Here is a 23,221-nt window from a genome sequence, read left to right on the forward strand (position 1 = left end):
AGTTTTTCGTTTTGATTTTGATTTTTATAATGCCAGTTGTATGCTCCTTGCCAGTGGACATTGTGCCTTTGCAAGTATATGTGTATAATGTTAACATTGGTATGTATTAAAAAGGAATGATTTATTAAATTGAAAGTATAGGATGCTAAATATTATGAAGGCAAAATGAGTAAAAGAAACAAATATTTTTAAAACTAACTTATATTTTATAAAGTTCCCTTGAGAATGAGCTACAAAAATGATATGCATATTGTGTAAAGTGTTCTCTACTGTGAATAAATGTACTATATAAAAGTCAAGATATTATTATAGTTAATAAGCCTTATTATTGGACTCTCTTGCCAATAATTTAAATAGTATAGTAGCTATTTTTGGCTACTCTTCTCTTCAAGAATAAGTAAACTAATTCAAACTTGTACTTTAAATATTATTTATTTGAGAAATAATGTAGAATGTACCAGGATTTTTTCCCGTAAAATATTTTTGAACATGTGTGAAATCTAAATCATTAAGATGTAGTCATATTTTGTGAACACTATCAAAAAATAAAGATCAACAGAAAAACATACTGTCGGTCTTTCTCCCACCCTTTCTTTTTTCTCAAATGTAGTCATTTGAGAGGATTACTGTAATTTTTGAAAGGATTGAAAGGAATAGAACAGTAATCTTACTGAAAAGGAATTTTAATAATTGAATATCAACATATTATCTTATTTGACTGAAAAAACAATTTTTCCTTTAATAGTATATATGTAGCGAGAGAGAAAGTGTGTTATGTAGAAATACATAGAACCAGTATATTTTTTATTGGGTTTTTTGTTTGTTTTAATTCTAGGATCTTATTTCTAAGTGGTGACTTTAGACAGAAGCTAACATCATCTTCATTTTACCAAAGAGAAGATTAGAGATAAGAGAGTAGGAGTGATTTGCCCAAAGTTTCACAAGTATTAGGAAGCATTCAATCCAGAACTCAAATTCCCTTGTCCAACACTCTTTACATATGGATACTACTGACTTCTGTTTACTAATCTATCTTAGAATTAACCACTTTCATATTCTTACTTTTCTTTCCTCTTAATTGATAATATCAATTCTTTAAATTTATAATGGTATTATTAGAGTAGAAATATACCTATTGAGGTAAAAAATAAAATGCCAGTTTTTGCTTGGGAATAATAGAAGACTTTTGGACCATATCCACAACCTAAATGATTAAAATTGAGTCACTGTTTGTGGGAGTTACAGAAATATTTATCTGGAAAGTGGCTAATGAACAATAGGAAGATTTATAGATTTTGTCTATCTCAATTGTTTCATTTTCTGTTCATTCTTGTTCAAGGACACATGAGCTCTATCAGCAGACTGAAGTATAATTCAGCTACGATGACTTTTTTTTTAGAGATAATTATCTTTTTAAAAATTTTATTTATATTATTTATTTTACTTTTGGCTGTGTTGGGTCTTTGTTGCTGCACGCAGGCTTTCCTCTAGTTGCAGCAAGCGAGGGCTACTCTTCGTTTTGGTGCGAGGGCTTCTCATTGCGGTGGCTTCTCTTGTTGCGGAGCATAGGCTCTAGGTGCGCGGGCTTCAGTAGTTGTGGCGCACGGGCTCAGTAGTTGTGGCTCGCAGGCTCTAGAGTGCAGGTTCAATAGCTGTGGTGCATGGGCTTAGTTGCTCTGTGGCATGTGGGATCTTCCTGGACCAGAGCTCGAACCTGTGTCCCCTGCATTGGCAGGAGGATTCTTAACCACTGCGCCACCAGGGAAGCCCCCACTATGACATTTTTTTAATAAAAATAATTTTAAAAAATTATGAAGATTTTGTAACTCATGTAGAAATCCTAAGCAATATAAGAAAGTTTCTTTTTCTTTTTCTTTTTTTTTATTTTTTTGGCTGCACAGCTTGCAGGATCTTAGTTCCCCAACCAGGGATTTTACCTTCACCCTTGGCAGTGCAAGTGTGGAGTCCTAACCACTGGACCACCAGGGAATTCCCAGAAAGTTTCTTTTTCAATTTAAAAGTCCACTTGAACTGCTTCCTCAACTAATGCTTTCTTTCCCTTCTACCTTCCCAATTTACCATCTTGTTTGATATTTTCTAATTTTTACAAAATGATTTAGATGCAGCTAAGAGTTCACTGTAAATCTGACGCAAACTTAAAGAAAACCAGCCAACAAATATGAGAATAATATATTTCTCATCCTGAGAAAGATAATCTCATTGGATAAAATGACAAACTAATGACAAAAAACTAACCATCTGTCTAAGACAGCTCACCTACCATTACCTCCACTCATTCATACTCTATTTTATCATCTTATTTTTCTTCTTAGTATTTACAATAAACTGGCATACAACATATGCCTGTTTGTTGTCTTTTTTCCCCTCACTAGATAGTAAGCTCCATGAGAACAGAAAGTTAGATAGATTTTTATTTTCTTAAAATGTGTCTGATACATATAGATTCTTCATAAATACTCGAGTGAATAAATAAACTAGAAATTCGTTGTTTGGGGAATATAATTTCGTAGTTAAGTGAATAAAACTAACTATATTTGTTGAAAAGATTTCTAAAATCTCTGTAGTGACCATGGCAATATTTTGATTATGATTGAACTTCATATTCTTTTTTAGAACCATAATTCTTAATATTATTTATTATTATATAGTATAATATATGTCATGGGAGTTACAGTAAAATCCATACTGACTTGATAACTGACCCTGTTTTGAATAAATTTCAGTTTGGATGTGATTTCTTATGATTGGCCAGTTTCCCTGAAAGGCAAATAAGTAAAATATATTGATCAATTGAGAACTGAACCAAATGGGGGTTTTTTAATAGTAATCTTTTATTTATTTTTTTATATTTATTTTTTGGCTGTGTTGGGTCTTCGTTTCTGTGCGAGGGCTTTCTCTAGTTGCGGCAAGCGGGGGCCACTCTTCATCGCAGTGCGCGGGCCTCTTCACTATCGCGGCCTCTCCCGTTGCGGAGCACAGGCTCCAGACGCGCAGGCTCAGCAGTTGTGGCTCACGGGCCCAGTTGCTCCACAGCATGTGGGATCTTCCCAGACCAGGGCTCGAACCCATGTCCCCTGCATTAGCAGGTAGACTCTCAACCACTGCGCCATCAGGGAAGCCCGCTAATTGGGTTTTTACTAAAATTTGTTATACTGGCACAGAGCAGGCACTTAATAAATATTTGCCGAATATGTGAAGTCTAGTTAGTTAAAGTGGGCTTATTTTGTTTTTAGTTTCTCAAATAAAAAGAAAACTTTTCAGTTAAGTCTGTAATATGCAGCAGCATTAGAATCCACACAGCAGACAAGCAAGTTAAACGTATTTCAAGTTCTCAGGTCTCTTCTTTTTTATATTCCTTTCCCCTTGCCTTTTATTCTCTTTCCTTCCCTTTTTTTCCTGAGCAATTTAGGACTAAATCCACTGTGAGGGAACAAAGAAGGTAAGCATCTGTAGGGAGTGTGGACGAGGAGAGCCTCTGCAGCCTAAAGAGCAGTGTTGTGGCTCAGGAAGGGTGAGAAGGGTAGAGGGTGTGTTTAGCAGCAATAGGATATTGGTTACACACAGCGAGATTGATCAAATAGGTAACTATGTTAAGGATAATCGGGAGATAGGGTTTTCATTGTTGCAGGAAGTAGTTACAAATATGAACAGAGAGAAACTGCATTGGTTTGGAATGGAGATATCAGTGTGAACTCCTAAAGTTTCATAGATAGAGACAGAGGTAAATAGAGATGTTAATATGTGTACATACATGTAGAGATAGATATATAAATAGATGAATTTTTTCATACATATATTTCCTTGGTTCCAGATCCTGAGAACAATGACACACCCAAAACAATGGGTACATCTGCACACTTTCCTCCCAAACCTTGGTTTCTAAATATCATTCTCAACTTAAAAAAAAAAAAAAAAAGGACTTCTTAGAGAAATAGCTGATTCCTGAGCTGGGACATGAAATATACAAAAATGAGCCTAGAATATCTTACTATGCCAAAAGTATGGAAGTTACTCATACGATGCCAGGGACATGTCAAAAAAGAAGTCAGGTTAATGGGAATCATGATGACCATATCTGAGACTACTTGAAAATCAAACTGACTAATAGTAACAGCAGATTATATACCACTGGATAAAATGTATATCCACAAGTCCATACTGATATAAATAAACAAATACTTAATATAGTTGTAAAAAAAGGGAAAAAATGAGCAATTTTACAATGATCCCCTTAATCATGAGATCAATATTAACATAACAAGTAATGTGCCAACTGATAGGATACTACAGGAATATTGGATACTTTTCTTTAAAACAATATATGAAAGTACATAATTTTAAAAACTATGACATCGTAATATCAAATTTGTCTATAATTTAAATATTAAATATTTAGATTAGAATATTACCCTCATGTAGTGGAATAAAATGAAATGTTTTACTTGTGTTTGATCTCTAGTTTAGCTGGTCAAACAAGTAATAATTGTTACCATATCTGCACATTTAAACTATCTGGAAGATTGTCATTATTATTCCTATTACTAGCAAGGGATCACAGAAGCTGGCTATCTTTCCCCAAAGGAAAAAAAATTTAAAGGAGACTACCTTTTGAATACACCTTTCCCTATTTTGAGGAATATTCTTTATTCTTCTGCGGAATTGAGTTGTGGTATAAGGGGGCTGGAATATGACTGGAGAGGTGAGAAGTATGTGGGCCCCAGGTTATCTGAGATTTGCTGGCATTTTATCGAAAAGATTTTGCCCCATGCTAAATGGATGCCAACTTCAGGGAGTTCCTTTTCGTCAGGCATGGTGGTGTGCTGACAGAAGCCAAGAAATAATAACAAGGCTTCTTGGACTTCATGAACTCTTTCTTAATTTGGGAGAAAATTAACTTTTCACAAATATTATCATTTGAAGAAATTTATGGTATTCATTTAAGAAAACACTCAGAATTCCATGTTACTAAGGACAAGTTAGGCTAAAGTCAATAACATACTATAATGGGTTCAAAATACAAATCTCCTGCTCTATAGTTATGGAAACTTAGACAACTTATTTAACCTCTTTATACCTCATTTTCTTCATATGTAAAATGAGAGTAATAATAACACCCAAGTCCTAGGATTATTATGAGCATTAAATGAGACAACACATGTAAATTGCTTAAAGTAGTACCTGGAACATAGGAAACACTCACTAATTCTAACCATTGTCACAATTATTGGAGATCAAGGAACAAAGACAAAGATATCATGCAAAAACAGAAGCTATGTTAAGAAATCAGTGATTTCTTGGACTTCCCTTGTGGCACAGTGGTTAAGAATCTGCCTGCCAATGCAGGGGACATGGGTTTGAGCCCTGGTCCGGGAAGATCCCACATGCCGCAGAGCAACTGAGCCCGTGTGCCACAACTACTGAAGCCCGTGAGCCTAGAGCCCATGCTCTGCAACAAGACAAGCCACCCACCACAATGAGAAGACCACACACCGCAACGAAGACCCAATGCAGCCAAAAATAAATAAATTTAAAAAATAAAATAAAATAAATCAGTGATTTCTTAGAATACATTTTGATTGATCGCTCTCTGAATAAATCTATTTATTGTTATGTACCTGACACCATATTAGGGCACGCAGATTTTTTTTCAATTTGTAAGAATAGGGATGATAATAGCAATATTCCTCACAGCATTATTATAAGGATTTAATTATAAAACTTAGCAATTTGCCTGGCGCTATTAATAAGCATTCAAAAAACACTAGTTGTACTACTATTACTAATTATTATTATCATTATGATATAATAAGATCAGAGTTTGAGAGATACTTGCGAGGGAATAATTACATTTTATAGTGTGAGAAAAACAGAAGAGCTAATATTTCAAGTCTTTTAAAGAATAAATGCAGTTTTCCAGATGGAGAGGAGGGAAAGAACATTCATTGATTCCTCATGTGTTTTACCTAAATTTGACTTGTTTTCAAAAAGTCAGTGGGCCCACAATTATTCCATTGAGAAAGTGCTTTTGAATTGACCATGTCCCCACAAACTAATCAATCAACAGGTAATTGAGCACCAAATCTGTGAAATATACAGATCAAGTCCACGTTCTCTCTTTGTTAGCATACTTTCCATGAGGTTGACATGCTAATCTTCCTAAATGCAGTTTTCAGTATGCCATAACTGCCGGAAAACATAGAGTAGTTCTCAAATGCCTGCTGTATCAAGTGCAAATGACTGTCTAGCTTTAAGGATCCTCTGCCGTCTTGCAGTTCAGGGTCTAGCACCAGCACCAACATCATCTGGGAACTTGTTAGAAATAGATAATTTCATACCTTAATCCAGACCTACCAATTAAAGTCTACAGTTTAACAAGATCCCCAGATATGCAAATTAAAATTTGAGAAGCACTTCTCTACAATACCTATTAATCTAAACCAAACAAAATCACTAACCCATAATACAACCCATGGTCCCATCAAGAAGGATTAAATCCTTTCACTAATATCTCTGCATTCAAAGCAATTGAATTTTGCTCATGTTCTTAACTCTACTAGAAATACTTTATTTCCTTCCTACCTGCTGTTTAAACCCCATCCATTCCTGAAGGCCCAGTGAAAAAATCTCATATCTTCTGTCAAACTAAGACCATTTCAAATTACACTAACCTTCCTGAATACTTCTTGCATTTAGGTCAACGCCATTTCATTCCTCTTACTATTCATACATTATTCATTGAATAATCATTTTCTGAATGCTTATTATTGTTTACCAGGCACTGTTGCACTGGCCAGAATGCAAACAAAAATGCATATTTCCCCTGCCCTCATTAAGCTCACAGTCAGAGCAATAATGGTTCACTAGAGATACCTTAAACTCCACAGGTAAGAAGTGCAAGCTGGTAGATGTAGGAGTGCAGGACCATATTGGGTAAAACTACATGATTTGTGCTTTTTCTCAGTTAAATCTACTTAAATGAAGGAAGTAATGTAGAAATATATTAAAAGCTTCTGTGGCATGAAATAGATTAACATTTTAACTGGTAGAGACAAAACAGAGATATTGTGCTTTGTTTCATGTTAAATTCATAACCCTATAGATGATTGTAAGGATTTTTTAGGCCACCAATGTATTTTTCTTCATTCATTCAATAAATACCAGAATTTTTTTTTTTTAACATCTTTATTGGAGTATAATTGCTTTACAATGGTGTGTTCGTTTCTGCTACCAGAATTTTAAAGTAGCTGCTATTTGTCCTTTTGTGGCTCCTTAACTTTCGGACATGGTAGGCACTAAATAAATACTTGTTGATTGAAGACAGTCTTTGATCTAAAGTTGGGGACTAGGTTTACACACATGGAACAACTATTGCACAAATGCAGCCCTTTCCTTCTACTGCTACGCATGACATAAGGAAATGTTCATGAATTTGCAATGACACTTTGGTTTACTAGTAGTGTCTTTTGGATCAAAACGTTCCTCCAGGGTGCCATGGAAATATTTCTGTTTCTCTGTAACTTATGTTCGTGTTCACCAGAGACTGGTTGGAGCACAGCCAACCAAATGGGACTGGCTAGTAAAAGCTTTTGCGGGTGAGGATTTTGGAAACAAGTTTCAAGACCATTTGCCAGCAAAACCTCAGCAGGTGTAATTTTAAACAACATAATGTAAAGATTTGATCTGCAGAGGCCCGGAGGGGCAAGGGAGATAAAATACTTAATGAAGTATTAACATCCCATAGTCTTTGAGAGTAAAAATACAAGTTAGCATTTCTTGGTGTTGCAAAACAACTCATCAGCTCTTTAGATAGAAAGAGATGCTTCTGGTAGACAGCCATTCTTCAAAAGATCTCATGCTCTAAGCAACAGCACTGGAGTACATAAAGGTTAGATACTGCGCAAGACCTTTGTGAGCCCCTTGGTTCCTTCAACGTGATTCAAGAGAGGATCACACAAGGAAATTTCAAAATCAAACTAAGTAAAAAGACTATTTCCACCTAACATAAACTAGAACTTTACGGAATCTAGTATTACACAAAAAGTAAACATTACTTTGACTCAAGAATCAACAACTTCTTTATAACCTTCAAATCGGTTACAACTTTATCTTATTCAGCAATCTTGTTGAAGATGAGCATTCCCACGTGGAGTTCAATTTTCTCTTTAACTTCTCATTTCTCTGGGTACAGAAAAAAAGCTCTGGACCCTTAATTGAGCAATTACTATTTCTTAAGTGAATATAGAGTTTGAGAATAATGCCAAAATCTTCCTTTCATCCAGAGAACAAGTCTAACATAGGCAGTGGTGTACACCTTGTCTGGCAGCACCGCAGCTTCAGGCAGAAGAGCCAAGTCAAGACTGAACGGGGGAGCTCATTCTTCACCTCTATTCAATCCCTGCCATCTACTGAGGTTCTTGAAGGAATGCCAGTTAGGACCAATTTACATGTCTCCTTGGAGGTTTTAGATAGCTCTTCACTAAGAACTGTTTATCTCATTTAGACCATTTCTCCAGAGTAGGATTCGCAAACTACCTGCTGAATATGCTGTTTGCAGACCATTGCTAGGTTTCCATACCAGTATAAAGCACTGGTACTTGAAAAATTCATTTAGACCCATCTGAACTTCCAGATCCAAATTTGTGGAGTGCTTCAACCACATTTTTACAACGTTGTCCCAGAATCAAGCAACAGAAAATAAAGGGTTCATATGCAAACAGTACATGGAATATGCTTAGACACGGAACTTGGTGCTTCATAGCTTGTGCCATTGTTTAAGTAATTCTAACTGTTTTAAGTTTTTCTTTATAGAGAGCTGGAATCTGCTTTTCTGGAACTTGTATCATTTGTCTTAGCTTTCTAAGACACTCAATGTCTCCTTTACATAAGACTTTCAAATATTTGAAGACAGGTTTCATGCTTCCCCTCCTGTATAGGTTTCTGTTTTTAATTAAACATCTATTCCTTCAGCTATTCCTAAGGTTATGCGGCTTCCAAACTTCATCATTAATGAGAAGTTAGCTTTTCAATAACTACATTTTGAACATAATCTGCTAATAATCAGCTCAAAGCTCAAAATATATGACTTGTATTTTACAGAATATTTTTTATGTTTGGTTAAGTTTTGATTGAATGCTATGTTTAGTGGTCTGTAATACATAAGATGCAATCTAGAAATTGCTATTAAAATGTTGGACTGGTAGAACCAGGTACAGAAAGCATCTTTTTGGTGGTCTCAATTAATGAAAATTTTACTAGACACTACTAAGTGGTGATTGAAAAACCATGCTGAAATATTACTGTCAGCTACTGGTATAAAATTTCTCACCAAAGAACTATCACAGCTTCAGGATAAAATGTTTGTTATCTAAATACAAATTTATAGCAGCCACTAAAATTGTTAGGAAGACCTTAGATTACTTTGCTCCTTAATCACAGTTGAAAATAATTTTTATTACACAGTATCAAATTAAAAGTTACTATTTTTAAAAATTCCAAACATTTATAAAAATATAATAAGCTAACACTTTAAAGCGGACTTGAAGACAGTTTGAATATTCCTTATCTGCCTACAAAAGTTTCTCTAGTCTTTTGCAAAATGCTAAAGTGATGATTTGTCCAACAATGTAGATGGTTAATATTCACCCACGTGACATCAACAATTTAATGCATCATGCTTTCACTTCTCATTAAAATTGCTTCATTACTGAAGCTTAACCAAATTTTCTTCATGTTTGGCCCTCCATTTAAGTCTGTTACCCTACAGTTTTCTTCCTATATCAGATTTTGCTTTGTCTTGAATTATTTTCTTTCCTTCTTTTACCTGCTTTCAAGAAATAGAAAAAGCCTCTTTGATGTGCCAATTCAAAGTATGTTCAGATAAAAGGTAAATAATTCAATAGGCTTTTGAGGAGGGTTGACATCTGAATGTTGGAGGTTGTTTACTCATCGGCTCTCCTATTGAGGTCAGGTGACCCACATTAGTGACTTGCTGGAGTGAGTTTTGAATTTGTAAAAAACTTCTAATAAAGAATAGTGACAGAAATAGCAAAGAAATATCAATGAAGTAGGAAAGTCCAAGTGTATGTTCTTATCAAGTCTTATACTTGTCCAATAGTTACAAACCTCTCTGAAAATATTTATATGTGTGTGTGGAGGCAAGTTGCCCATTGTAAGAAGTGTTATCAGGTTTATCAGGACTTTGTTGTAAATTTGACTACACAGTTTTGGCTCATAGAGAAATGAGGAGGAAATATCTGATTAAAGTGTGCATTGCTGCTGAGGCAAGTGAATGTTGCCATAGCAATTGAGATGAAATGTGCAAGAAGTGAGATAATTAAATCTAACCCCTTTAGTAGTTTTGACAGTCAATGCACTGCCAATAGGAAAAGTTATCTGCAGTATTAAGATAAAACACATTCCTCATGGAAAGTCTCCTTACTAGTATTTTGTTGTTCCCTTTCTAAATACATTGCTTTAGGTGTCTAATTTGAATGTTCTTTTGTAATAATCAAATACAGTTTTGACCTTGGTCTGCAGCTGCCTAGAATTTCTGCTGGTTTATTGTATCATGGGAGTAGACATCTATAAAAAAAAAATCCATTTCTTTCCCCTCTAGTTCTTAAAAAAAAGTATACTAAAGCCAAAGCTGTCATATTTGAGCTTGAAATTCAATAATATCTAGAACGTGCTGCCCTCTTCAGGAGCTGATGCTTAAAAATACTTTGATTTTTTTTTTTTAGCAGTTTAGTAATTATAAATATAAGCTATAATATCAAAAGTTGTATTAATAATTCTTTAGAAATAAGCACTGCACACAATAAAGTATTTCTAAGTCTAAAATGTTCCCTTGAAAATCTTTCATTAAAAATCAATAAATACAAAAATTTTTGAAATAAATTACTAATATTTATAATTAAATATGAAAAACAGCTTTCTTAGGAGAAACTCTGCTTGTGGGAAGAATTCCTCAATTATTACAGAATGTCAGACTTCCACATTTACTACCCAAATGTTTCTTTAGATTAAAAATGTCTAAAAAATAAGATATTTTCTATGTGAAAAACTAAGTAGGACACCTTTCAAATCTTAATTTTATCTTCCAGCGAAAAGTCAGTAAATTTCGTCAGTATTTGTCATTTGAAATTTTCACTAATTTTCATTTACTGAAACATCATCTTTCTTGGAAATAATGTTTTCAAGTTACACTAACATATTATAATTTTTAGTCAGGATTACTTTATTCGAAAAAAACATCGAAGGATCTGAAATGTCATTATCCAAAAATTAAAGTAAATCCCTTTTCTGCATATGTTATTTATGCTATCATCTAGTTTTAACAGAGGGAGATGTACTCAGTGTGTTTTTCTCTAGATTAAGTTTATGATTCTTACAAAAACATAAAGGAACAGAAAATGACCAAAAGTTTATGATTCTTACAAGAACATAAAGGAACAGAGAATGACCAATATGTAATGACATTATATATCAGGATATGAGAAAAGCGTATTTTGTTACATCCTGACATGTTCCTTTTTTTTTAAATATCTTTATAGGAGTGTAATTGCTTTACAATGTTGTGTTAGTTTCTGCTGTACAGCAAAGTGAATCAGCTATATGTATACATATATTAGAACTATTGACACTAAGAAAGGTTATTTTGTACTAATTATTAATTGTGAAAGTCAATGTTAATTTAAAAATTTTAAAGGACAGAATAAATTTAAGAACGTATATACCTTTTCAAAATACAAATTTGTTCTGATTCTTACCATGTGATGCAATTAAAACCTGTTTTTAATCAACAGAAAACAATAAGAAAAAATATAGCTCTTTATTACCACTTATTCAGTGTGGAAAAATAGGAGCTTGGACTCTTAATTCTGTTTTCAGCTCCTACATCAGATTTTCAGTTCAAGATTCCAAAAAGGAAATGTATCTGCATATAAATAGATGCAATGGTCATTAATGCTGACTTCAAGAAAGTAAAATGCCCCTCGGTTTTCCTTAAAGAGTTTTAAGTATAGCTGTCCTATCTGTTATCAATGAAAAATTCAACTGAGCTAAAGGGGAGAAAGAAAAAAAAAACTTTTGACAGTATTCTCTTAATCCAATAATATTTTGGGGGGGAAATAAAATGTTTTATTCCTGACTTTGAAAGTACTTATCACAACAGTTGTTTAATCCTAAGGTAGCTCTGTCCAAAGGCATGTAATACACATTCAAGAATTCTTAGAACACTGATTTGTGTTTTCTGCAATAGATTTACTTCATTTTTGTTTTGGTGCTGATGCATTACATTTGGCAGTTAGGATCCCTGTGGATGGAGATATAATAAATAATAATATTTTCTTTGCTTTCCAGGGTATTTATGGCACAATGATAAATTTCATCTTTCCCAGAATGGTAAGTAAAGAGCTCTTTCTATATTTGATAGTACTGAACACAAACAAGAAAAAGTGCATTGTTATAATAAAAGTGGAGTATCATATGCTAAATGTATTGAACGATCTGATAATTATAAGGTAGCATATACTCTTGAAATAAATGGATACCGCATTCAAATTCTATAAGCATTCCAAAATTCTCACCAACTACGCTACAGGCTCTTCAGAGGGAATATAAGGTTTTTGCTTTCTCTGTTGGTTTGCATTTGAACACAGCGTACTCCATATTTTGTTTTCTGCGGTAATTTATTTTAAAATACACACAGATATAGAAATAAATGTGGTTTACATTCTATGAGCAAAAAGAAAAAGCATATCTGTGATACATATTGAGAGTGGGTGGGTAAGAGTCCTTTGGAATTTTTACTGTTACATAAAAACTGATTGTAATCTATGTTTGACCAGGGCTTTGCAGCATCTGTGAATTTTAAAAGTATATATCATAACTTCTCCAAGGCAAGCTAGCTACTGTATGATTTTGTCTAAACTCATAGTTTTGTTGTCTTTATGTTTATATGACTTGAAATGGTAATATTAAATTTAGTCTTAATCATAACCTCTTTACAATTTAAATAACAATAAAAATCAATCTTATTGAATGGGAAAGGTCCATGTAAAATTATATTCCTTAACAAGTTATTACTGTCTCCTACTAAGTTCTTCCCCCCATTGGTTCTTGCATGTTCCCTATAAAAAGAAGGAATTTCTCACTGTAGAAAAAAATCACTTTGAAATAAACCAATCATCGAAAAGTGCTATGTTAAGTGAAAAAGCAGAACACATTATAAATACATTATATGTTGTGCACATTTGTGCTTGTGTATCGAGAGGAGAGAGAATTGGGATCATATTGTAGGCTTAGAAAAAAGACTAACAAAAGGCACACAAACAGTGGGAACATAGGTAGTTTAGTAGTCTTCATTTCTTCTTAATTTTCTGAATTTCCTTTAATAAATATGTATTATTCTTATCCGAAGAAAAGCATTATTTGAATAACAGGCTATTCAAAACAGTATATTATTATTAATGAAATATATATATACATATATATATATATTCAGTTGAGGAAATACCTCTTTGTGCCAATTGCATAACCAAAATGATCTTATACAATTAAAAAAGAAAACAAAAACCTTCCAAACCGTCCTAATCCCATAAGGAACTAAAAATATAAATTGAATATTAATTGAGTAAAATTATATAATAAAATAATGAAGGATTTAAAATCAGGTTGAAGCTATTACTTTTATTAATTTTACTCTAATACAGAAGCACTCCTAGAATTCAGGCATATGTGTGAAAAAAAATAAACCTTTTTAAACTGAAATAAAAAGATCTGCAGCTTCACATTGCTTTTTAGCATATAAGAATTTGGTGTTTTATGAACTTTTTTCAGAAGAAAGAAAAAACTATGTAGGAAAAGGCCAAAATATGAAGGTAAACCTTTTAAAATAAACTCACACTTTGTCAGTAGATCATACTAGTTAGTAATAGCAGAAAACTTTGATCTAAAATCTACTGTGTAATTTACCCAGCTACAACCAATTGTCATCTTTGCAACTTGAATGTGTAGACTTATTTTAAGATCCAAGATTAAAAGAAAACAAAGTATGTTAGCAGAAGAGATGGTTTTAACCTAAAATAATGTTAATAAATCATGTTAATAGTAAGCATAATAAATAACGCAAATAATCAAATATTTTTGAGATTAAAGATTTCTTCTCAAGAGTAATTTATCATACACTGTAAACTCAGCATTAAAATATCAATTGTAGTTACATCTCACGGGTCCAGCAACTTATCTGGAAATAAGCCAATAATTTTAGAAGACATTTTAGGGAGGGAGAGGTGCTCCAGTAAGGATCTAATACAGTTCACATTAACGCTTCCCAGGTCCTCACTTCCATCTTACTTGCTCTCAGTTTGCATAAAATTATGACAGAACTGGTTCTCTGATTGTCTAGCCCACTAACTGGAAGGCAAACTAGCAAAGCTGGGAGGGACCAGAGAAGAACACATTGAAAAGCTAGAGGCTTTTCACACCTATTCACCACCAGTAAGAACTGAGGAAACAAAGATTAGTTGTATGATATTGAGTAAGACATATCATACACTTGGGTTCAAAATTCCTGATCTGTTAAATTGAGCAGTCATACTGGAAGATTTTTAATAAAATCTAAATTCCTTTCTAGCCCTAGAATTTTGCAATGAAATAATATATCCTTAAACTTACTATACAGAGCAAAAGATAATATTGGGTGATTTGGGAGTTGTTAAAATGAAAAAGGTTTTAATGATTAAAAGGGTAAATTTCATTTATTTGCAAAATTCACTTATATCGATTCAAATTATATACTGTAAATGAGAGATTATATACTGTGTATTTTGCTGATATTCTTTCCATATTACTATTTTTAAAACATACCTAGAAATTTAACCTGAATTTTCTCACCTTGAATGAGGTACCACTATATTTAGTGTGTGAGAGAAAATCTAACATCAGACCCTTCTAAAGAATGGGGAGCGAAATTCATCCCTATTTGTATATGGAAATATATATTTCTAATAGGTTTATGCTGCCGAGATGCTAAACTGAAATACCGGGAATCAAAAATTTTAATTTATAGTTTTATTTTTTGCATCCACTCTGTAACATCTTTAGTGCAAGTAACATAGCATGACATTTTAGAAAGCAAACAAAATTAACCTCCTGTCCATAAGCAAGAGCAGGGTCAATGTAACAAATTATTGGATAAATAATACATCTGCTTATTCAAATTATTTCTTTCTGACTTATAAGTGTGCAAATTTAAATAAGCAGCCAAAGTTCTGAATTACTACGTGAAATGAGTTGAAATGTAAATATATATTTTGTTGACATGTATCTATTAAAACTGAACAGAATAAATCTTCAGCATTACCAAAAATCTTTAATAGATTGGAGATAAATGACAACAATTTAAATAAAGAAAATTTCTCAGTGTAATTTGCATTTCAACAAAATAGATGTTTCCTCTCATTCACAATGAACAAAGTTTGAGTGCATATTTCTGTGAATAGTCACAGCATCTAATCTTTAATCAACAATAAAATATACTTTATTTCTGGGGATATTAATACAAATTTGTAACTTTATTTCGTTAATGATAAAAGTGCCATGTTGGACTTAACTATAGCCAGTAGTCATTTTGCCATTTATTTTTTAAAATTCTACAACAGTTTCCAATATATCAAATGTCCATTTTTAGATCAGATGATAATAATATTAAAACATTGTTAATTGGCCAACAGGTTGATTACTTTCAAGGTTTTGAAAAAAGCAAAGATGAAAACAGGCCTCTCCATTTCTTTCAATTAAAATTGCATGCAATTATTCTTGTAGATTATAGATCTCCTTTGGGATTTCCGGTTTCAAACAACTTTTTGGTTCATTTCACAGGAATAATATTCATCTTAATTAGGAAAAACAATTGATGGGCTTTTTACAAGAGGGAGTTCACTCTGTGCACTGATTACTACCATTAGATTATCCTATTTAAGAAAAAAAAAAAGCCCTGCTTTTAAAGCAGTTAGTTCAATATGTTATCTATTAGTAGCCATTGTCTTTGAAGACAGAATGTCTTTCTTGATGAATGGTTAATCCATTTTGTTTTAACCACCGAATTTTCCTAAGCAATATTCTAAATTGGCTTCTAAAATTATTTCAAATATATAAACATACCAATCAAATATATAAACTAAAATTATTAAATAAATTAAAAAATATATTTCTGGGGTGTTACTGAATTGTTTTACACAGTTTATAAGGTTAAAATACTTGTTTCCTTTAAAAATTTTTTATTGATATTTAGTAGCTAAAAAGTAAAATTTCAAATACATAATAAGTAACAAATCAAAAATACTTAAGTCCCCTGTTTCCCTTCTGCAATTACTTAACCCTCATTTCAACGAGTTAAACATTATTCTAAATTTTCTCTATCCCTTGTTTTCCCTTGTAATTTTGTCTCATGTATTTGCATCCCTAAACATACTATTGTTTGGTTTACATGTTTGCAATAATCTGTAAATGAAAGTTACTTTTCCATTCAACATTAAGTCTTGAGTTTCAACCATTTACTGCACATAACTATAATCCATTAGTTTACACTGTTGTATAGTATTCCATTTTATGACATAATTTATTTCTCCTCTTTAATGTTGATGGATTTTTGGGTTGCTTCAGTTCTTTATGTTTTCTTTTTACTATTACACATAGTCCTGCTATGAACATTCTTTAACATGTACAAGTGGATAGGTACAAAAATTTCTCTAGGGCAAGTTGTTCTTAACCTGGAGTGATTTTGCCCTGAGGAATATTTGGCAAAGTGTGGAAACATTTTTGGTTATCATAACTTGGAGCATGCTACTGGTTTTTAGTAAGTAAAGGCCAGGGATGCCCTAAACATCCTATAAGGCACAAGACGGCTCCCACAACAAAGACTTATCTGAACTAAAATGCCAATAGTACAAGGCTGAGAAACTTTGCTCTAGAATATATGCTTGAAAATGAAATTGCTGAGTGAGTCATAGAGTATGGAAAATTTCAAATTTATTAGATAATCGCTAACTGTTGTTCAAAGTATCAATTTTATACCCCTACCAGGAGTATAAATATCAATGTTCCGATAGATCTGCATTCTTGTCAGCACCTAATATTGTCAGATACTTTAAAATTTTTTATCAATTTTGTGAAGGTGAAATAAAAACTCCTCAGAGTTTCAATTTTCAATTCCTTGATTACTAATAAGATTGTGTATCTTTTCTCATATTATTGACAATTAGAGCTTCCTATTCTATGAGGTACTGATTCCTTTTAAACAATTTTTAAAAATTGAATTTTAGGCAATACATATACTAATCCATTCTTCTTTATTTGTGTGACAAGTGTCCTTTTCTAGTTCATGAATTGTCTTTTCACTTCTTTAAGGTGCCCTTTTATGGACAGAGCTCTTAATCTTAATGCAGTAAAACTTAGCAAACATTCCTGTTTTGCTTATATTTTATATTTTCCACTTAAGAAATCTTACCCTTTATCTTCTGTGTTTTAACATTTGCTTTTTACATTTAAGTCTTTAATCAATTTGAAATTTTTTTGTATGATGTAAGGCAGAAATAAATTTTTAAAACTAGAAACCATAGTCTTAGCACCATGTATTGAATAGTTTATGCTTTCCTCGCTGATCTTCAGAGTTAGACTTTTCATGAATCAAGTTTCCATATACTGTATTTATAATCTAGTTTTTGGGTCTGTGTTTTACTGTACCTCTTTACCAATATTATACTGTTAAAATTATTAGAATTTTATAATAACTGTAAAAATTTGATAAGTTCTTCTATTCTCCTTCAAGAATACCTTTGTTCCTGTGGCCCTTTACTTTTCTATATAAGTCTTGGGAAAAGCTTGTCAATGCCACCTCCTACACATGCAAAAAACTTGATTGAAATATTTTAGAATCTACAGATCAATCTGAAGGGGACTTATACTTGTATTATAAGTTTTAGTGTTCCAATCCAAGAATATGGTTTACTTTTCCATTTGTTTGGATTTTCTATAATGTTTTTCAAAAAGATTTTATTTCTCCCATAAATTTGTTATATTTATCTCTAAATACTTTTTTAATAAAATATTTTAAAATTATATCTTCCAATAATTTCTTTTGTGTAGTGATAGTTTCTAACGTTTGAGACACATAGAAATACAAATAATTTTGTATTTTTATTTTATTCAACAAATCTTCAAAACTTTCTTATTAATTATCATAATTTATCTGTATTTTCTCTAGGATTTCCTATGTAAGCAATCTAACTTCTGTTAGTAATGCCAGCTTTATTTCTTCCTTTCCAGTTCTTATACTTTCATTTTTTCCTTGTGTACTCCACCAACCAGACCTCTAGTTCAGTATTATATAGAAATTGTAATAGTAGACAACTTTCTTTTTTCCTGATTTTTAAAATAAAATGCTTTGAACATTTCAACATTAAGTTTTAGGTTTTTTGGACTTCCCTGGTGGTCCAGTGGTTAAGACTCCATGCTCCCAATGCAGGGGGCCTAGGTTCGATCCCTGGTCAGGGAAATAGATCCCACATGCCGCAACTAAGAGTTCTCATGTCACAACCAAAGATCCCACGTGCCGCAACTAAGACCCGGTGCAGCCAAATGAATAAATAAATATTAAAAAAAAAAGTTGTAGGTTTTTTTGCAGATATCCTTTATCAAGTTAAGAAATTTTCTTTTTATTTTTAGTTTGCTTTGTTTTTTGTTTGTTTGTTTTTAATCTTTGAGGATGCTAAATTTTATCAAGTGTTTTTTCCTACATTAATTTAGAGGAAAACATGATTTTTCTCACAAAGAATTGCTAAGAACTGAAGTATTTCTCACTCTAAGGGCATTTACTGAGTGGGGTGAACTTGAATTTCACTTTTCATGTCCTTGCTGGCACAAGGAAAGTGACAAAGCCCAGGATTCAGTGCTGGAATGCAAAATGGATATATCCTCATTGTTAACCTGATCTACAAATAAATCCATCTCACAGAGGACGGCAAGGTAAATTACAAAATGCATAACTAAAGAGAAAAAAATTCTCCCTTGAAATATCATAATCAGAAACCGACATTACTGTTTCCAGCAAGAATTTTATAATCTCAGTGGTCTAAAGACTCCAAGATAAGAAATTTAGCTTAAACGTGTCCCTAGTTGTACCTTTTGTGCCCGGGAGAATCAAAAGAAAATCCCCTCTGGAGAGCCTAACTTTATTCCATCTCTCCAAGAATTTTTACAGATAAAATTCCATGAGTACAAGCCCACAATCAGAAATCACAAAAACACTGTAAAACAAACAAACAAAAAAACAAAAACAACAAAGAAAAAATGAGCAGGAATCAGGTAAAAAAAGATAAAAAGCAGAATTAGACCCACAAAGACTTCAAATATTGAAATTGCCATTATCATTCTTTTTTGTCCCCTTCTCTTTTATTCCCATTCTTGTTGCCCATAAAACTATATCTAAAAATTAAATTATTTTTTAACATTTGATTTCCTCAAAATAACATGTAAACCCTTCTTTTCTATAAAATTAGAAATTAACAGTATAATCAAGTTTTAACTTGCTAAGCTAAACCTAGTTACACTGAAATGGAGTTTGATCTCGACATTTAACTTTCAAGCTATAAGAACTGCAGTGAACAAAAAAAATAAAATTAGAAATAAGAATAGGTACTTTTCTGTTTAGTTTAAATGAACAAGTATAATTGTAAATATTGTATTAGGCTAAAAATAATATATTTCTGTCTATATAATATATTGCTGTCTATATTGCTGTCTATAATATAGAATCTTTTTTTTCAATCTTTAGTATTTTTAGATAGATTCCTTTTAGCTAAATACTCAAAATGATAAATATATTATAAATTATCAGAGTATCTCTAGGAGTTTCTTTTTTTTTTTTTTCTTTTTCCTTTTTTGGCTGCCGTGTGGCTGGTAGGATCTTAGTTCCCTGACAAGTGATTGAATCTGGGCCCTCAGCAGTGAAAGTGCTGAGCCCTAACCACTGGACTGCCAGGGAATTCCCAAGTATAGTGTTTCTTTTTCGAGGACTTTCTTTACATTTGTGTTTTGAAAATTTTTAAAAAGAATTTGTGTTCTCAGTTAACCTTGAACCTCTGATTGGTCTTATGTTGGGCACTTGGCCAAAGCTGAGCCAGTCATAGCCTGTCCTTGTAATTTTATAAACTGGAATCACAGAACAGACTCTTAGGCAAAGAGAGAATATACTGGTTGATGAATCCCAGGGAAGACTGATTCTGAACCTTAATTCCAGTTATTAAACTTTCTAGGGATCCATGAACCAGTAAATTGCCTTTGCTAAAGCTTATTTGAGTTGTTTCTGTAACTTGCAACTAAAACAGTCCTGATACCCTTATATAAAGAAAATTAAATTCTGAGATGGTTTTCCTGCGTGCTGATAGTCATAGGAGGCGATGGATGAATAATGCCTTTAATACCTTTTCCACCATAAGGGAAGGGGATTGGGAAGAGTTCCTGGGTGAGTTTTTTTGAAGCCCTGCCTGGACCAGAACATACCTCTTGCCTCTGATTTATTCCCGAGGCAGGTCAAAGTAAGGATTAACTAAGATTATTCCTTATGACAAGGCTTAGGACCACTAGTATTTGGACAGTTAAACTTCTGGTATCTAGAGGGCTTCCATCGAGAAGCCCTTTCTGCATGTAATATTACTTTGCAGTTACTTTCTACTTGAGATTTTACATGGCCTGAATGGAAGAGGAAAGGACTGAAATTTAAGGGATGAATGTAACAATTATTGAGCATTTTATGCTATGTTAAGGACCTGGCTGGTCTGTTTTATTTCTAGTTAGTTGTTAAGGGCTGAATTATGTCCCTCCAAAATTCATGTGTTGAAGTCCAAACCCCCAGGACCTCAAAATATGACTATATTTGCAGATAGTCTTTAAAGAAGTTATTAAGGTTAAATGAGGTCATTGGGGGTGAGCCCTAATCCAATATGACTGGTGTCCTTTTAAGAAGACGACATGAAGACATAGAGAGAAAGATGACTTGAAGACATCATAGAGAGAAGATGGCCATCTACAAGCCAGGGAGAGTTCTCAGAAGAAATAACCCTGTCTGTCAAATCTACCCATAAGATTTCTTTCAAATGTCTGCTCTACTCTTTGTTTTCACTATTACTACCTTAATTTAGGCTGTGTTTTTCTTATTTGAAATATTCTAATAACCAGCAGCTCCTCATCATTCTAATTCAAGTATTCATAGTCATGTTAGTCACTAGATTGTGAATTTGTTGAGAATGAAATCTACTCTGTACTCTCTTCTTATCCTCAGTATATAGTCTACGGTTCCTAAACCTGGCTGTGCATCAGAATTTGGGGTGACATTTTTTAATTACAGATTTTTAGGCCCCAGACCATATCTGTTGAGTCAGAATCTACAGGCTTGTGGGCTGGAAATTGGTATTTTTAATATGTTCCTAAGTTGATCATATAAGTAATGGACAACTGTTACTTTTATTTGCCCATCTTTTTATTAATGGTCATGTGATATCTTCCTCAAAACTTCCTACCTCGGCCTTTTGTCCTGTATTTCTTACTGTGCCTTCCATTATCACAGTGTTTTTTGAATAATAAATCTACTTACACTTTTTTAAAGTAGAGTGGTTATTCTTTTACATTGATGATGCATTTCAGGAATTTTCCTGTTGAAGGCCTATATTTATTTTAAGTATGTCCGTACCCTGAGAAGCTACAAAAATGTCATGAAGATACTTTAATATGTATAATAGTAAGAATAAATGAAGCCTATCCAGTCTGTGCACTGTGAAACTGATTAAGCAGGTTTCAGAACTAGGATGTTCCCTTCACTACTGTCTCCAACTATATGAAAGAACTGGCAGAAACATTTGCTTCTCCTATAGTTATTTTGTGGCCTGGCCCTATTCATATTGATACAAATTGTGTGGTAGGAACACAAATGAAAAGTGGGTTTAGAGTTCACCTTGGAAAAGAGGAAGTAATGTCTCAAATTCTTCTCTAGACCTCCGTATTGTAAACTTAATTCATACACCTATCATATGGCAAAATTTGACAACTTTATACTCTGAAAAGAAAAATCACACTGCTTTTCTTACTTAAAAAAACAGCTTCAAGGCCTAAAGCAGTGGGTCTTTGTATCTACTCACAGATAGGAAACAGGAATCTAGAAAAAGATAACAAATAATGGCAATCCTTTGAGATAAACTCTGCTGTTGGTCTATACTTGAAATCAAAGGCACTCTTTCTAACCATACTTAGATAACAAAAGAAAAACTTGCTGAATATATCTGCCAAACTGATTAATTCTATTGATACTTGTTTTGTGTCTATTATATCAAGCATTATATAATATAAGAAGATCAAAACAGACATGATTCCCGATTTTGTGGAGTTTTCAGTTTAGTTAATAGAAGTCCTGGTTTAAAAAAAAAAAAAAAAGGAGGGATGCTTTCAAGAGCCTGGAATGCAGGCAGAGAGCTAGACTGTGTGAGAAGAGGTCATGCCCAAATGAAGCTTCCTGGAGGGACCACTTATTCTGTGCTCAGATGTCAACAGCCAGGAGTACCTTGGAACTTGAACAAACAAATGAGCGTGACCTTTCAGTACAGTCTTTACTACCTGTGCATACTTTGTGAAAAGGCTGGTACAAAAAATAATATTATCCATGGTCTACTTTTCCTGTTCTAAATGTATACATTCATGTATTCATTACACAAATATTTTATTAAAAGTACTTATAAAATAAGACCCCTTAAGCAGTCTGAAAGACCTCAGTATGAAGTGATATGTTAACCAGTGATATATTAACTACCTAGTCCTTGGCTTATTTAACCACATAGAACAATAAAATTTTAGTGTTTTCAGACTTGGGTTAGCATCTCCACGAACAGGAAGATCAGTATTTCCTCTATCAAGATATTGCATCTTTGAAAAATTCTGACTACAAGAGGTTCTGTTTTTAAACTGAAATAGGCCTTATTGTATCTTGCAGCATCTTAATTCAGCCTCTTTGGACAATTCAGGATAAAGCTAATCTCTCTTTCACATAATAATTTTTTAATTCAAAAAATATAGGTGATATTTTTATAAAACTAGGATAGGCTTAGTAAAGAAGATCTGGAAAATTAAAAGAAGTAGATAAAAGAAGGAAATA

The 23,221-nt window shown here is 32.9% G+C and overlaps 1 protein-coding gene and 1 non-coding gene across 2 annotated transcripts in view; both read left to right on the forward strand.

The window, feature by feature from the left end:
• The window catches only part of ADGRL2 (adhesion G protein-coupled receptor L2), a 262,441-nt gene that overhangs the window by 37,242 nt on the left and 201,978 nt on the right, over window positions 1-23,221 (forward strand). Inside the window, exon 2 of the mRNA XM_036860238.1 lies at window positions 12,382-12,423. The gene's annotated coding sequence lies outside the window, so the exon portion shown is untranslated. The remainder of the gene's footprint in view (window positions 1-12,381; window positions 12,424-23,221) is intronic.
• TRNAW-CCA lies at window positions 18,505-18,577 on the forward strand. The gene has a single exon. It is a non-coding gene; the product is annotated as a tRNA-Trp (tRNA).

The sequence above is a fragment of the Balaenoptera musculus genome, chromosome 1, assembly GCF_009873245.2.
Source record: "Balaenoptera musculus isolate JJ_BM4_2016_0621 chromosome 1, mBalMus1.pri.v3, whole genome shotgun sequence".
In the NCBI taxonomy this organism is placed as follows: Eukaryota; Metazoa; Chordata; class Mammalia; order Artiodactyla; family Balaenopteridae; genus Balaenoptera; species Balaenoptera musculus.